This window comes from Carcharhinus amblyrhynchos, chromosome 8 (genome assembly GCF_965287045.1).
Source record: "Carcharhinus amblyrhynchos chromosome 8, sCarAmb.v2.hapA, whole genome shotgun sequence".
Lineage (NCBI taxonomy): Eukaryota > Metazoa > Chordata > Chondrichthyes > Carcharhiniformes > Carcharhinidae > Carcharhinus > Carcharhinus amblyrhynchos.
In genome coordinates, this window is record NC_137331.1 from 41,132,524 (window position 1) to 41,150,465 (window position 17,942).

Consider the following 17,942-nt stretch of genomic DNA (forward strand, 5'->3'; position numbering starts at 1 on the left):
CTTCCCAACAAAGAATTGATCCTAATGGATGTGTTGAAATTATTTATTTATTAGTGTCACAAATAGGCTTACAATGACACTGCAATGAGGTTGCTGTGAAAATGCCCTGAACCCCACACTTTCAGGTACACTAAAGGAGAATTTAGCATGGCCAATGCACCTAACCAGTACATCTTTCATACTGTGGGAGGAAACCGGAGCACCCAGAGGAAGCCCATGCAGACATGGGGGGAAACGTGTAAACTCAGCACACACAATGACCCAAGCTGGAAATCAAACCTGGGTCCCTGGAGTTGTGAGGCTAACCACTGTGCCATCCATAGTTAGTGTAGCTCCTAGATTTATCCCAGGTCTTCAAAAGATCCTCCAAATTGTGGAACATGGCAGAGACACAGGAGACCTCACCAAAAACACCAAAAAACTAATTTATTAGAAGTAAACAATTGAATGACATTGACACTACATCTCTACAGGAGTTATACTGAACCCTTTGCATAAGGAACAAATGGTTCACTATAACTGAATTACAATGCCGATACCCTTATACAGACAAATATAGTTATTTTCATGATCTTACCAATTTAAGGGAACATCTGGATAACTAATTCTCACCAGGAGGCTCTCTGCAGAAACTCCAGTTCAAAGTCAAAAGGTTCTTCCAGCACCTTGAAGCTAACGAGCATCTTCAAAGCAGTTACTGGGGGTTTTTGAGAATTAAAATTGCCGCCACTTAGATTCAAAACCAGTCGCCAATTAGGCGCATTTCTGAACCAATGGGCGTGTGTGTCTGGATTGTGGGGCGAGGTGCATCCCTCAAGGAGATTCTCTCCACTGCCAGGACAAGGCAACTACATTTCTTATTTCAAATCCAGTAACTGGCTGGATTTAAAATAAGTCATCACCTTCCCACTCCACCCTCACCAAGACAGCCAGTCAAGGAGTGGCTTCTCCACTCCGACTGGGGGATTTGCTTACCCTGCTCAATGTCAACCCAGTGTTCAAAGGCCACAGCCTTCCCGGTTGCAGAGCCACAAAACCATTTAGGCCAGGGACAAACAGAAATCTTTGTATTGATTGCGGAGGGATTACGTTTTCTGTGATGGCAACTGTTTCTCACAGCTTGGGTGATGATGTTGAATGAAGACAAAGCTGCCGGCAGGATGTAAACTCAATTGCTTCAGTTTGTTCATAATTCCTCCTCCTACTATCACGCCTTCGAGGGCAGGCAGTGGTGTCCTGTTATTGCCACTGGATTAGTGATCTAGAAACCCAGGGTAACGGTCTGGGGGACCTGGGTTCGAATCCCATCATGGCAGATGGTGAAAGCTGAACTCAATAAAAATCTGGAATTAAGAATCTACTAATAGCCATGAAGCCACTGTCGATTGTCAAAAAAAAACCCATCTGGTTCACTAATTTCCTTTTAGAAGAGGAAATCTGCCGTCCTCACCCGCTCTGGCCTACATGTGACTCCAGAGCCACAGCAATGCAGTCAACTCTTAAATGCCCCTCTAAAAAAAATGGAGGGCAGTTACGGATGGGTAATAAATGCTGGTGACATCTACATTCATGAGCGAATAACAAAAAAGAGAGGGTGTTGGCGGCAGTGGTTTATTGTTAGGCTGCCTTCTGCTGCATAGCTCCCCAGGAATCTCTTGTTCATACCGTTTAGCATCAGGGACAACTAAAGCATTTACAGGCTGGTGACTAACCTGTTTGGCCACATTACGAACACACCCTCCGTGGCTGTCAAGTCCTGAAGTGGGACTCGAGCCTGGAACTTCTGTTCCAGATGTAGGGACACTATCCGGCACGCCACAAAACCTCCACTTTCTCATAGAAAGGCCATTATGAAACATAATTAAAAACATTCCCTGCACTACATACAACATACATGCATCTCAATCTCTGCCATTACATTTGTAATTATAACAGTAACTGCTTGCAAGTAATTCCTATTACTTCGATAGTGTAAGAAAAGAAATCTTACCTATTCATAGTCTTCATCTGTTCTCAAGGCTGTGACAGAACGACTTCACTGTTATCAACAAGGGATGACGGGACTCATAATGGCTAAGAGAAAGGATCCCAATTAATTTGAGGGGGAAGTTACAGTCAAGGTGTGACTTTATATACATGAAATCAAAATTAATTTCCAAAACCCACTTCTTTTCTTGTATCTCAATACAGAAATGGGACAATGTTATCCAACTGAGGATTACACCATACTTCTGAAAGCCATGGAGGAAGGTATAGATTCACATACTCTTGTTTTCCAAGATATCTTTTCAATTCCCGTTCCCAGCCTTACTGCTGCTGGTCAGAGTCAGACATTTTGGAGAGAACTTTGCTCGCTGCTTCCTGTGATCTCATGAATGAGAACAATGGGATGATTGCATTACTTCACATTGCTGTCGTCGCTGGGGCAGAACATCGTACAAGAGAAAGTTCTACTCAGAACACCTTACTGCCTCTTCATTGATGGAAGCTTCTGCCATGAAGTTAGGAAGCCGAAAGCCTTTGAACTTGCTAAGCTTATTGGCTAAGACAGCACCACATTGCAATGCAGTACATCTAAGGTCCAGTGAGCTCTCATCACTATAGAGCCATACAAACACAGCAGACCCACCACTCGGCCCATTATACTCGTGATAGCTCTTTATAAGAGCTATCCAATTTGCCCTCCTCCACAGTCCTGTAGATTTTTCATTTAAGTTTATATTTTTGGTTATTATTGCATCTGCTTCTGAAAAACTCTGCTATTGTGCTTGGCTAGTTAAAACAGTGATATTTGGATTTTATGGACTGGTACAGGGAGTATCATAGGGATGTTCTTGATTGAGGGAGTGCAGCAAAGGTTTACCAGGCTGATTCCGGGGATGGCGGGACTGATGTGCAAGGAGGGATTGACTAGGTTAGGATTATTTTTGCTGGAGTTCAGACGAATGATTTGATTTACTATTGTCACATGTATTAACATGAAGTGAAAAGTACTGTTTCTTGCCCGCTATACAGACAAAACATACCATTCATAGAAAAGGAAACGAGACAGTGTAGAATGTAATGTTACAGACATAGCTAGGTTGTAGAGAAAAATCAATTCAATGCAAAGTCCATTCAAAAGTCTGACAGCAGCAGAGAAGAAGCTGTGCTTGAGTCGGTTGGTACGTGACCTCAGGCTTTTGAATCTTTTTCCCAAAGAAAGAAGGTGGAAGGGAGAACGTCCAGGGTGTGTGGGGTCCTTAATTATGCTGGCTGCTTTGCCAAGACAGAGTCAATGGATGGGAGGTTGGTTTGTATGATGGATTGAGAGAGGGATTCTTAAAGACTTATAAAATTCTAACAGGACTAGGCAGGGTAGATGAAGGGAGGGCATACCCAATGGTGAGGGAGTCCAGAACCAGGGATCACAGTCTGAGGAATCGGGATAGATCATTTAGGACAGAGGTGAGGAGACATTTCTTCACCCAAAGAGCAGGGAGCCTGTGGAATTCATTACCACAGGAAGTAGTTGATGCCAAAACACCGAATGTATTCAAGAGGCAGCTGGATATAGCACTTGGGCCGAATGGGATCCAAGATTATGGGGAAAAAAAGCAGGATTAGGCTATTGAGTTGGATGATCAGCCATGATTGCAATGAATGGCGAAGCAAGCTCGAAAGGCCAAATGGCCTCCTCCAGCTCTTATCTTCCTTGTTTCTATAGACTCCCAAATTAGTGAGTAAATGTTCTTTCAGTCACCAGTTGGGAACACCAGGTTATTGATGAAGCTACTGGACTAGTAGCCCTGAGGTTTGGACTGATGATCTGGAGAACATGGAACTCTCCATCCTGGCTGCTAGGAAACTTAAATTCAGTTAATTAACTAAATTGGGAATGAAAAGCTAACATTAGTCATGGCAACCACAAAACTATCAGATTGTCCTAAAAATCTACTGGGTTCACAACAACAATCACCAAGTTTATAAGATTGTTAGATAAAATGGAATAGAGTGGCTTACTCCAAATTCTGCCCGACAATAAGCCTGTGTGGTTTGGTTGTTAAAGGGGCCCAGGTCATCTTACTGGGAAAAAGGGTGCAAGATGTTCACACCTGTAGACAGTTGTGCTGACTGTGGATGGACCGTTAGCCTCCAAGTCTGGTAGACAGGTGTTAGGAATGTCAGGTTTTATAAATGGTTATACTTTGAACTGCCTGCGTAATTCAAAGGTAGAATAGAGTTGGGAGCTGAGAGGATAGCCAATTCACATTTCCACCTGGATACATGGCTTATTTGATTCATGTTACTATGGAGGTGGACTTTGGGATCTGAGAGTTTCAGAGATATCTTCGAAACCGTCTGCAGCTGAGAGACAAAAGTATGAGATTGAGGCAGCCAACCCTGCATACGAAGCAGAGAAAATGCAGATTTTTTTGGTCACTACATAGAATGCAGGTGGGAGATCAAGCGCAGATGAAGAGATTAGGTTTTTGGTGATTTAAAGGAGGCTAGAAGGCTTGCCTAGCTTGGCCTAGAGAGAAGCAATTGCCACCATAACCCACACAGTGAAAGTCAGTTCTGGGAACAGAAGTTATATGCCTGGAAATGGGAAAAAGGAAGCAAGCCATTGGGAATGGAGAATAATTTTAGGCAGTTTCCTGGAGAACCAAGTGTTAACTTAAAGACTAACATAACCAAAGCAGGAAATTTTTGGTTGGTCACACAAAGTTAAATGGATAATTTATTTTTTATCGTTTAGAGCACAAGTTGTGACAAAATAGTTTTTAGTCATTGCTGCTTATAGTTTGTCTAGTACACTAACAGTTTGTCTAGTACACTAACAGTTTGTCTAGTACACTAACAGTTTGTCTAGTACACTAACAGTTTGTCTAGTACACTAACAGTTTGTCTAGTACACTAACAGTTTGTCTAGTACACTAACAGTTTGTCTAGTACACTAACAGTTTGTCTAGTACACTAACAGTTTGTCTAGTACACTAACAGTTTGTCTAGTACACTAACAGTTTGTCTAGTACACTAACAGTCTTAAAAATTGAAATCTTGTCCTGTGGTTCTTTTAGATGGCCACTCTCTACAGAGATAGTAATATCAGTAATGCTCTTTAGGGAAGAATATTCGCTGCCCTAAGCTTGTCTAGCCTATAGGTGACTCCAGGCTTGCAACTACCTTTTAAAATGGTCAAAGCAAGCCAGTTAGTTAAGGGTGGGTAGGAATGGTTAATGTGGCTAGTAATAAAGGATATGAAATATGAGGACATTTCCACTGAGATACAGAAGGCAACATGATTTAGCACAAGGTTTTTTAAAATTACAAAGGTTTTTGATAAGGGTGAAGAGGGAAGATTTATTTTCTCCATTTGGGGATTCAAATGGTGGGAGGTCATCAGTTTTTAATGGTCACTAAGGCTGTGGGTAGAGGGTAAGAAAAGCTTTAGGAAAATGGAAACTTTTTACATTAAAATTACTTACAGAGCAGGAACAGACCATTTGGCCCAACCATAATGCCGTTTATACTCACCAAACTTTGCACCTTTGCTTTTTCCTCTCCCCTATGGTTGGTATGCTTTGTCTGTATGGCACGCAAGAAACAATACTTTTCACCGTACACCAATACATGAAACAATGATAAATCAAATAACTCCACTCTGACCTCCTGTTTTTCCCTATATAACTATCAGCATATCCTTAATTCCTTTCTCCTTCATACGTTTTCCTTGAAGTGCATTCATACTCTGCTTCAATAACTTGCTGTGCTAGAGTCAGGAAGAGAGGTTTCTGCTGAAATCCCTTAATGACTAGATTACACTTTGGCCCAAAGCTTGGCTGAATCAAAGGGCTTCGCACTTCTTTTCACAATAAATATCTAACCTGGATCAGTAAACACTGTGGCTACAAGAGCAGATCAGAGGCTGGGATTCCTACGATGAGGGACAGCACGGTGGTTAGTACTGCTGCCTCACAGCACTAGGGACCTGAGTTCAATTCCAGCCTTGTGGAGTTTGCACATTCTCTCCGTGTCTGCATGGGTTTCCTCCAGGTGCTTCGGTTTCTTCCCACAGTCCAAAGATGTGCAGGTTAGGTTGATTGGCCATGCTAAATTGACCCTAGTATCAAGGGGTAAATATGTGGGGTTGTGGGATTGGGGCCTCAGTGGGATTGTGGTTGGTGCAGATGTGATGGGCTGAATGAAAGCTTTTTGCATTATAGGGATTCTATGAGTAACTCACATCCTGAATCCCTGAAGCCTGTCCATCATCTAATACAAGGCACAAGTCAGGAGTGTGATGGAATACTCCCCACTTACCTGGGTGAGTGCAGCTCCAACAACACTCAAGAAGCCCCACACATCCAGGTGGAAACAGCCCATTTGATTGGCACCTGATCCACTACCTTCAACATCCACTCATACGAACATAAGAACATAAGAAATAGGAGCAGGAGTAGGCCATCTAGCACTTCGAGCCTGCCCCGCCATCCAATAAGATCATGGCTGATCTAAAGTGGATCAGTTCCACTTTCCTGCTTTCTCCCCAAAACCCTTAATTCACTTGTCTATCAGAAACCTATATCTACCCATGACTTAAATATATTTAGCGAAGTAGCCTCCACCACTTCAACAGGCAGAGAATTCCAGAGATTCACCACCCTTTGAGTGAAGAAGTTCCTCCACAAGTCCAATCCAAATTGCATCCCCTCCCCCCCCTTATCTTGAGGCTGTACCCTCTAGTCCTGCTATCCTTTCTAAGCGGGAAGAATCTCTCTACCTCTACCCTATCTATCCCCTTCATTATTCATTATCTTTTATATTCTATCCTCCGCGCTATAAATTATTTCATTATTATTTCACTCCCATGTGCCAGCAATTTTTACCATCTACAAGATGCATTGCAGCAACTCATCAAGACTCCTTTGACAGCATTTCCCACACCCATCACCTCCACCATTTTGAAGGACAAGGGCAGTAGACGCATGGGAACTCTACCAGCTTGCATATTCTCCTTCAAGCCTCACACCATCCTGACTTGGAAATGTATAGGTGCCCCTTCACTGTTGCTGAGTTCAAATCCTGGAACTTCATTCCTAAGAGCACTGTGGGTGTACTTACACCATGCGGCTCACCACCACCTTCTCAAGGGCAATAAATGCTGGCCTGGCCAATGATGCCCACATCGCGAGAACAAATTAAGAGGAAGATAAAGGCCAAGGACCAAGAGAACAGCGGATGCAACTTGGGATGGCTCAGGTGAAGAGACAACACAGCAACAGTGGGTTGAATGGCTTCCAGCTGTGCTGTAAAATTGTAACAATTCTGCTTTTATATGTGAAGAATATGGCCGTTGCACAGGTGCTCACTGCATATATTTGGAACAAAAAGTTAGCTTAATACTGGATGATTAAATAGAACTCACCACTTCAGCTCCCGTTAACGGCAGAAGCATTTCTGCTTTTTATCCTTTCTCACGAATAGAAGAATGTGTATAAACGGCCAGATAGTCAGCGAGAACCCCTAAAAGTCAGAAGAAAATATCATTAAATCATCGCACAGTAAGGCCAAAACGAAATAAGATTTTATCTAAAGTAATGCATCGGACCATCGCTTTTTAATTACAACACAAGAGAAGCAGGAGTATTTCCTCTTCGCAGGTCTGAAAGGAAAGCCCACATGCTTGGCTGCCCATATCCCCCCCATCCCTCCTCCACATTCTGATTCTACTCCCTTAATTGAATTAAATTAAATTGTAACTTCACTGCCTCCTTTTTTAAAAAGGGGCATCGGAGACTAGAATTGTTTACAAAACTCTAATTGTGTTCTAACCACAGCTCTGTGTTAGTTTACTCAAACTTCTCTGCTTTTCAGTTCTATCTCTGTTGAACTTTCAGTGATTTGTGCATCTGTATCCCAAGCCCTTCTGCTCCTTCACCCATTCAGACACATATTTTCCAAGAGATCTGTATTTCTCTTCCTAAGAATTGTATCACGGTCCGTCATGCAAACCAGCCTCCCATCCCATTGACTCCATCTACACTTCCTGCAGCCTCAGAAAAGCAGTCAGCATAATTAAGGACCCCACGCACCCAGATATTCTCTCTTCCACCTTCTTCTGTGGGGAATAAGATACAAAAGTCTGAGGTGACATACCAACTGACTCAAGAACAGCTTCTTCCCTATTGCTGTCAGACTTTTGAATGGACATTTAATTGATCTTTCTCTACATCCTAGCTATGACTGTAACATTACATTGTGCACACTCTCTTTTCCTTCTCCCCTACCTACTATGCTTTGTCTGGATAGCGTGCAAGAAACAATACTTCTCAATGTATCCCAATGTATGTGAAAATAAATGGATCAAATCAAAACATTTATCTGCACTTGCAGATCAATGTGATGACTTCCACTTACACTACACTGATAATATGCCACCTGCAATTAAAATGCCTTTCACCCCTACTAAAAAACAGTTAAATCCTAATCCTTAAATAGATCTCACAACAACAGATTAAAGTCCAACAGGTCTATTTGGTATCACAAGCTTTCGGGACGCTGCTCCATCATCAGGTGATTTGCACGCACACCCCCCACCAGGGAGAGAATCGCATGCACGCGCCTCCCCCCAACTCTGCGCACACTGGGGCGAGAAACTGCTATGAGTCAATTTGATTTGGGTGGAGTGTAATATTTTGGTTCAATTTGGTAAATGAGGTTTTAATGCAGGTAACCAGTTTGTTCCAGATCAGAACTGGCTGGCTGCAAACAAACAGCAGAAGAAAATAAAATGCACCCATTAACAGTCCAAGATTTTAGCATCCACTGCCAAGGGCACGTTATGCCATCGTAACAGAGAAAATTATTGTCGAGACATGTTCAGCCATTATGCTGGGAAAATTCAAGGCCCCAAGCCTTCAGAGCAGTAACAAGCACAAAGAAATGACCGCCCCCCGCTCAATGTCATGCCATTTTATGTCAAGTCAGGTTTCAGTCCCCGTAACAATTCATTACTCGTTAACAGGCCCACAGGAAAGATACAGGGTTAGGGTAATTTAACACTACAATTGGTCAGGACAGAGTGCTGTCATGTGACATGGCCCCTCTCTCTCCTCTTCTCCCCCACCCAACTGAAACAATATTGTGTGGAGCAGGCAAGTTGTGTTCTGAGGCCTCGTTGGGTGGGGGCGGTTGATGGAAATGCAAGTCATTTTGAGTTACTGACATTGTCAGAGGAGAACAGGGATGCAAGTATCATCTGGGAAGGCCCAGCAAGTGGTTGGCGCGGCATAAAATAACTCAAATGCAGTCTAAAATTCATACAGCAGAAGAGAACAGAACCCAAAACTCAAACTTAACTGAAAGGGCAGCCTTAATACAAAATACACACTGGAGTATCATCATTCATCACTTACAATCCACATGTGGAAACCAATTTTCAGGAAGGAATACCACGATTTTTCCTTTACGCAGCAAGTAGGGTTAAGATTATATTCACTGGAGTTTAGAAGAGTGAGACGGGTCTCATAGAAACTTATAAAACTCTAACACAGTTAGACAGGGTAGATTCAGAAAGGATGTTCCCGATGGTGGGGAAGTCCAGAACTAGGGGTCATAGTTTGAGGATAAGGAGTTAACCTTTTAGTTCTGAGATCAGGAGAAGTTTCCTTGCCCAGAGGGTGGTGAATGTGTGGAATTCACTACCACAGAAAGTAGTTGAGGCCAAAACATTGAGAGATTTCAAGAAGAAGTTAGATATGGCTCTTGGAGCTAAAGTAATCAAGGGATTTCGAGTCGGGGGACGGAAGGGGGAGTTGGGTTTGATTATCAGCCATGATTAAAATGAAGAGGAGGAGGAGGCTGGAAGGGCCGAATGGCTTACTCCTGCCCCTAGCTTCTATGTGTAATTGTGATCCAGAACAAAAGGGCAGTGGAAGCAGATTTGATGGGAGCTTACAAAAAGGGCACTGGATAAGTACTTGAAGAGGAGAAGTTTGCAAGGCTGTGGGGAAGGGGGCCGGGGAGTTGGACACATTTGACAGCTCTTTCAAAGAGCTGGGACAGGCAAGATGGGCTGAATGACCACCTTTTGGTGCTACATCATTCTGTAATTTTTTTCCCTGTTAACACTAAAATGCCTGACAAAAGATCTTGGGAAAGGAGTTGTTAAAAAAAATCTGTAGAAGCTCTTTGTATCTTTATACCACACAGGATGAGATCTGTACAGAAACTTGTCTATCCTTCACTGCCTGGCTGAGCTTTGATATTATGTTCAATATACAATGGGATCTTGTCAATGGGCACACAGGTCTAAATTTCCTGCAGATTACTTTAGCTCACCATAGCTTTGGATCCTGGTGTTAAGCAAGCATTAGTCTAGGTCTCGAGATTATTAGTCCAGTAACGCAAGCTCAGTTAACAATTTCCAATTCAATACTCATAACTCATTTGGTTGGGGTGCAGATATAACTCTCAGAAACAAGACACTGCACTTGATATACACCCAGCCCACTTGACTCCCCACATGGACTGCACCACAACCCATGCGCCATGGTTGCAGCGTGTGGCAGTTACAGGATGGACTGCAGCAAGTCATCAAACTCAATTCAACATCAGCTCCCAGCCAAGTTAACTCCATCATTTACCAAGGATAAGATCATGTGAACACCATTAATATGAACTTTCCCCAAGTTGCACATCATCCCAACTTGGACATAGGCCTCCATTCCCTCACCATTATTGGACTGGAATTCCCAACGCAACATCATCGTGGGACCAGCTTCGATCAGCAGGGCTACAGCAGTTTAAAGGAGGGGGTCGCGGCCAGGTCCACTTCAGTGCAGCCTAGGATGGACTACAACTGCGGCCCTTTCTGTATCAACCACATCCACAGCAATTATTTTTAATGTTTATACTCTTCTGTTAGCAGGTTTTCCATACACTGGCTACCATGCTGCAAATTCACCTCGTCTAGTTTCCTCTCATTGAAATGTTATTTCAGTTAGACTCCTTCATCCTCAACTGCTCCCGCTCCTATTTTGTTTCAAGCCCTAGCTTGCATCATAGATTTTCCCTTACCCTCACCTCCATAACCTACTTACTAATTTTGATTTGGCAATGCCTTCCTTCCTTATTGGATAAATAACGCACTGATCTTAAAAAAAACACATTGTAGAAATAAATCCCTCTCCACTTTCACCCCACTCTGTTGATCTTCGGCTACTTAAAGTCAATCATTATTACGCTTCAGTTGTTTCTGTATGTTTCTTTCATTTATCTACATCAAACTTATCAGTTTACGACAAAAGCAAAATATTGCGGATGCTGGAGATCTGAAATATCAAAAAATGCTGGAAAAATGTGAGCGAGTCAAAACAGGAGTCGAAATAGACAGCTATGGATGCTGCACTTTCTGTTTTTATGCTCTCGAGGCTCTGGTCCTGAGATATGGACAATTTACAGCCATCATGAAAGGAAGCTCAACAAAGGGGGAGGCACTGGCCTGGTGGTTTAATCACTGGACTATTAAACCAGAAACTCAGCTAATGTTCTTGGGGCAGCACAGTGGCACATTTGATTTGATTTATTATCGTCACATGCTTTAGTATACAGTGAAAAGTATTGTTTCTTGCATGCTATACAGACAAAGCATACCATTCATAAAGAAGGAAAGGAGAGAGAGTGCAGAATGTAGCGTTACAGTCATAGATAGGGTGTAGAGAAAGATAATTTGAGCATTGTTAGAGAATTTAAAAGAGTTAGAATTAAGGTTTAGAAATACAGAAAGAGAATAAAGGATAGAATTGGAAGGTATGCTGAGCACAGCTTTCAAGAAGTCATCTTGCTCTGGCGCCATCTTGAAAAATTTTGTTTTAACAAAAAGCACTGCTGCCTCTCAGTGCCAGGAACCCAGGTTCAATTCTGGCCTAGGAACCCAGGTTCAATTCTGGCCTCAGGTGACTGTCTGCGTGGAGTTTGCATGTTCTCCCCATGTCCATGTGGGTTTCCTCCGGCTGCTCTGGTTTCCTCCCACACTCCAAAGATATGCAGGTTAGGTGGATTGGCCATACTAAATTGCCCCTTAGTGTCGCAAGATGCGCAAGTTAGGGGAATTAGCAGGGTAAATGCATGGAGTTAGGGGGAAACGGAGGGGTGGGGGGGAGGAGGGGTGGGTGTTGGTACTATGCAAGATGCTTGGTTGAAGAGTCAGTGAAGACTCAATGGGCCAAATGGCCTCCTACTGCACTGTGGGGATTCTCTGATTCTTCACAAGTTTCACCTTTGCTGTTTAAGGTACATTCGGGGCATCTTGTGCAAGGACAAAATCAGGAATGTGAGCCTGTCCTCTCAAAGACAAAGCTCCCACTGATGTTGACAACTACCAGAGTTGACTTCACATGCAGAACGGGTGGTAGAACCTGCCTCTCATGGGCTGGTCGTTTTGGCCATCAGCAGAAACGCATCATATGAAATTACTCCACCCCCAAAAGACTGGGTGTCTACCATCTGACTCAGATGGAGGATTGCCAACTACAGCTTTTAATTCATCTCCGTATTATTGCCAGTATCCCTCCATTCTCATTTTGGGCAACTTTTATAGTTTTCTTCTTTATTCACATCTCAAACCAAACAAAAGCTTTTGAAAGAAATCCCCCGAACCTTGCATTAAGGAACTGAATTCCACCCACCACCTTTTTCCCGCATCTATCCTTCCCGATTATACCAGAAATGTTAAAGAGCCCAGTCACGCCTTGGTCAAATTCAGATCACAATTAAAAGGTGCTGGGGTTGGAGGAAAAAACAACTGAGAGGTTCACTGTCATTAAAGAATAACTAGGGCAGCAATTTCCAGTGTCTACACAAGCACAGTTACAAGCTGAAGTCAGAAAGTGCATTCCGAGACGTCCTGTTTCTCTGAAGACTGATCTCCACTGGTACCTCGCTGAGGCGCTCAGCAGTGGAACATAGAGCAGGAAATTCCTTACCCACCAAACAGCAGAACAAGATATGGTCGGTCTGTTCAACTGAACAGTTGACAGCTAATAAGCCCCAATGACTCTGGGATTGAAAATAAACACACGGTGGCACTGCTGCCTCTCAGCGCCAGGGACCCGGGTTCAATTCCTGGCTTGGGTCACTGTCTATTTGGAGTCTGCGTGTTCTCCCTGTATCTGCGTAGGTTTCCTCTGGGTGCTCTGGTTCCCTTCCTCTGAAAGACGTGCTAATTAGATGCATTGGCCAGGCTAAATTCTTCCTCAGTGCTCCCAAACAGGGACTGGAGTGTGGCAACTCGGGGATTTTCACTATAACTTCATTGCAGTGTTAATGTAAGCCTACTTTGGGGGCGTTTAAGAGATCTGTGGATAGGTTTATGGACAAAAAGGGATTGGTTTAGATTAGTGGGTCAGTGTTTTTTTTTTAAAAAAACTGGTCAGCGCAACATCGTGGGCCGAAGGGTCTGTTCTGCGCTGTAATGTTCTATGTTCTACTTGTGACACTAACAAACTGTGGAATCTCATTCCTTAATGTTTTTAATTATTGTCTGAGATTTTAATCCCACATTTCTTTGCGACTTCTGGGTGGCACGGTTGTACAGTGGTTAGCACTGCTGCCTCACAGTGCCAGGTACCCAAGTTCAATTCTGGCCTTGGGTCACTGTGTGTCTGGAGTTTGCATGTTCTCCCCGTGTATGCGTGGGTTTCCTCCGGGTGTTCCGGTTTCCTCCCACACTCCAAAGATGAGTGGGTTAGGTTGATTGACTATTCTAAATTGCCCCTTAGCGTCAGTGGGATTAGTGGGGTAAATAGGTGGGATTACAGGGATAGGACCTGGGTGGGATTGTTGTTGGGGCAGGCTTGATGGGACAAGTGGCCTCTTTATGCACTGTAAGGACTCTACTCCATTTAGCTTTCAGTGTATGATTTCACTATCATAATTCACACTTCCTGGTTTAGACTCTGTGTGGCTCAGTAAGCATTCATCTGTCTGATTGGCTCAGATATACAGTTGCTTCCCGTAGTCAGACAGGCCCACAGATCCTCCGTCTAGGGTGTAACACTGTCTAAGAATTTGTAATAACTGCAAGTGCATTGCAAAAACTCACAGAACCTGCAAGTGTAATGGATGGATAGCATTACCCTTTTGACAGCGATTGAATATGTTATATTCCATGGTTTGCCGTGGCCTGTGGAATTACACCATGAGTTACTACAGCTGAATCTTTTAAACACACACGCATGCTTGTAATGCCTTCGATGGCTGCACTTTAATAATCTGAACCAACAGCATGCATATTTGGCAGACAAGGTGAAGATCCATTAAACCACAAGAGTTTAAACTTTCCATCTTTTTTACCTGCGTCAGTCTTTGCAGTAATATTGTTAATACAAGCTATTTACTATGAGAGAGCAGCCAGCACTCACCAGGCATTGTGTGTTGTGAAGGAAGCAAATTACTTGAAATAATCAAAATACGGTAGCCCAGTATAAATTTTTTTTTAAAAAAAAACACTTAGTGCAAATTGCTGTATTGTTAGTTGCACCTGTTCTTGTAAGGCTGATTTTAAACTCATAATACAATGTTTTCAATACCTCTTGATTGCAAGAGATGCAGGATCTTACTTCCTAAAGAACACCAACGGGAGTTTTTTTGTAAACCTACACAGTTATTTTCTTAAACGTTTTCAAATCTAAATGACTCACACTGCGAGGTGCAAATCGGTTCTGTGACATACCCAATGATTAACTCAAACTAGTGAGCCAATCTGCACCTTTAAAGTTGTCACTGATGCTCAAGTATGGGAAGTTGTGTGGTTAGACCACACCGCGTTAAAGAACAATTGGGAATTTAACACACTGCAGTGGTGTTGCTGATTAGAACTCGAATCTGTGACTTCACTGTTCGCTTCCACCACAAGGTTTGTCCATTTCTACAACAGAATCTGACATTTTGTTCCCCATTGTTGAATCACTCCCTCTTCTTATCAATATCCTGGGGGTTATCATTGACTAGAAGGTGAACTTGGCTACAAAAGCAGGTCAAAGGCTAGGAATGCCACAGACAGTAATTCACCTCCTGTCCACTATCTACAAAACACACATCAGGAGTATGATGGAATACTTGCCATTTGCCTGGATGGTGCAACTCCAATAACACTGAAAAAGCTTGACACCATCCAGGAGAAAGCAGCCCCGCTTGATCAGTGCCACATCCACAATCTGCATCATTCAATCCCTCCACCATCAACACACATAAGCAGCAACATGCGCCATCTACAAGGTGCACTGCAACAATTCATCAAGAGGGTTCTTCGGTGGTACCTTCCAAATCCACACCCTTTGCCATCCAGAAAGAGCAAGGGAGCAGATACCTGGGAACACCACCACTTGATTTGATTTATTATTGCCACATGTTTGACATACAGTGAAAAGTATTGCTTATTGCATGCTTTGCAGACAAAACATACCTTTACAGAGAAGTGCAGAATGTAGTGTTACAGTCATAGCTAGGCTGTACAGAAAGATCAACTTAATGCAAGATAGGTCCATTCAAAAGTCTGACAGCAGCAGGGAAGAAGCTGTTCTTAAGTCGGTTGGTACATGACCTCAGACTTTTGTATCTTTTTCCCAACAGAAGAAAGTGGAAGAGAGAAAGTGTGGGGTGCATGGTGTCCTTAATTATGCTGGTTACTTTGCCGAGGCATTGGGAAGCCTCGGCAAAGAGTCAATGGATGGGAGGCTAGTTTGCGTGGTGGATTGGGTTACGTTCTCTGCCTTTTATAGTTCCTTGCGGTCTTGGGCAGAGCAGGAGCTATCCCAACTGTGACACAACCAGGAACAATGCTTTCTATGGTACATCTGAAAGTCATTGCTGACATGCCAAAATTTCCTTAGTCTTCTGAGAAAGTAGAGACATTGGTGGGCTTTCTCAACTATACTGTCAGCATGGGGGGGACCAGGACAGGTTGTAGTGATCTGGACACCTGAAAACTTGAAGCCCTCGATCCTTTCTACTTCATCCCCGTTGATGTAGACAGGGGCATGTTCTCCTTTATGCTTCCTAAAATCAATGACAATCTCTTTTGCTTTGTTGACATTGAGGGAGAGATTATTGTTGCCGTACCAGATCACCAGATTCTCTATCTCATTCCTGTACTCTGTCTCATCACTGTCTGAGATCTGACCCACAACGGTAGTACCATCAGCAAATTTGAGAAGCAAATTGGAGGGGAATTTTGCCACAGTTATGAGTGTATAAAAAGTATAGTAGGAGGCTAGGAACCCAGCCTTGTGAAACACCGGTGTTGAGGATGATCATGGAGGAGATGTTGTTGCCTATCCTTACTGATTGCGGTCTGAGAGTTAGGAAATTCAGGATCCAGTTGCAGAGGGAGGTGCCAAGGCCCAGGCCACAGAATTTGAAGATGAGTTTCCTGGGAATAATAGTGTTATTAAACACTACTAAACTTGCAAGTTTCCTTCCAAGCCACAACAACCAAGCTGACTTGGATATGTATCACTGTTCCTTCACTTTCGCTAGGTCAGAACCTTGGAATTCCTTCCCTATCAGCACTGTGGATGGACCTACACCTCAGGCTCTAGAGGTTCAAAAAGGCAGCTCATAGCTACCTCCTCTGGGGTAATTAGGGATAGGCAATAAATGCTCACCTAGCACTTGATTTGATTTGTTACGTATATTAGTACACAGTGAAAAGTATTGTTTCTTGCATGCTATATAGACAAAGCATGCCATTCATACAAAAGGTTAAGAAAGGGTGCAGAACATAGTGTTACAGTCACAGCTAAGGTGTAAGAACATAAGAACATATTAACTTAGCGCAAGGTAGGTCCACTCAAAAGTCTGACAGCAGCAGGGAAGAAGCTGAGTCAGTTGGTACGTGACCTCAGATTTTTGTATTGATTTCCCGATGGAAGAAGAGGGAAGAGAGAATGCCCGGGGTGCGAGGGGTCCTTAATTCTGCTGGCTGGTTTATACTTGGGATGCCCTCATCCCATCAAAACATGCTAGGCATCAGTTGAGCAGGTTTAGTTTAACAATTAATCAATTCTGTGCAAACGTCCAAGAAATGGGCATTTTGTCTTGAGGCAGCTCACCTACCCTGGATTTTACCACCCCAAGGTGAGCAGTCATTTGACAACTGCAAAAGCAATTGTGTCTGACAGTACACACAATATTGCAAAACAACCAGCAGCAACATGAGAGAATTTCCTTGCATATAACTGACAGTTAGGACTTGGAATGCACTGTCTGAAAGGGTGGTGGAAGCAGATCCAATCCTACCTAACAAAAGGGAAGGAATTGGGTAAATACTGAATAGTAAACATGGCAGGGGCTTACGACAAACTTAATTACTCTTTGAGAGCGCCAGCACAAACACGATGGGCCAAATAGACTCCTTTGGTGCTGTCTTAAAACACTTCTTAACAGCCGTAAACAGGACCTCTCATTGAATTATTTGTATGAATAGCAATAGCACTGTGCTCTTGTTACTTCTTGCTGTGCTTACCCTAGTCCAATGCCGACATCTCCACATCATGACTCTGCTCTTGACCATAACCTGGGCATGCCATTCATCACCAAACTGTGGTTTTAGCAGGCTGATTTTTAGGCTCTTCACACAGTTGCTACCAACGGACAAATTCTGGATACATGAGTGTGTTTATATACAAGTCTCCAAGTAGATGCTGCCAACAGCTGCTGTTCATAGCTTCGGAATATGCGGGACAAACGCCTCCCCTCAAATTTAAAATTCTCATCCTGCTTTTCAAATTCCTCCATTGCATCATTTCTGGAACCTTTTCCAGTGCTACAAGTCTTTAAATTATCGTCGTTGCTTCATTTTTGGCTTAATGCACGCATCCCCCAATTTTTAACTGTTACACTGTTGTAGTAGCTGTGCCTTCAACCGCCTGGGCTTTAAGTCCTGAAACTCCCTC

At 43.2% G+C, this 17,942-nt stretch overlaps 1 protein-coding gene across 4 annotated transcripts in view; it reads right to left on the minus strand.

Annotated features, from left to right (window-relative positions):
- zhx2a (zinc fingers and homeoboxes 2a) overlaps nucleotides 1–17,942 on the minus strand; it is an 87,892-nt gene that overhangs the window by 18,454 nt on the left and 51,496 nt on the right. For 2 of the 4 annotated variants that reach the window (XM_080193935.1, XM_080193933.1), the window contains exons 2-3: nucleotides 7,412–7,509; nucleotides 1,991–2,073 (exon numbers count right to left, since the gene is read on the minus strand). The gene's annotated coding sequence lies outside the window, so the exon portion shown is untranslated. Of the gene's footprint in view, nucleotides 1–1,990; nucleotides 2,074–5,520; nucleotides 5,572–7,411; nucleotides 7,510–17,942 lie in introns of all 4 variants that reach the window. The other 2 variants (XM_080193934.1, XM_080193936.1) reach the window with 2 other exon arrangements.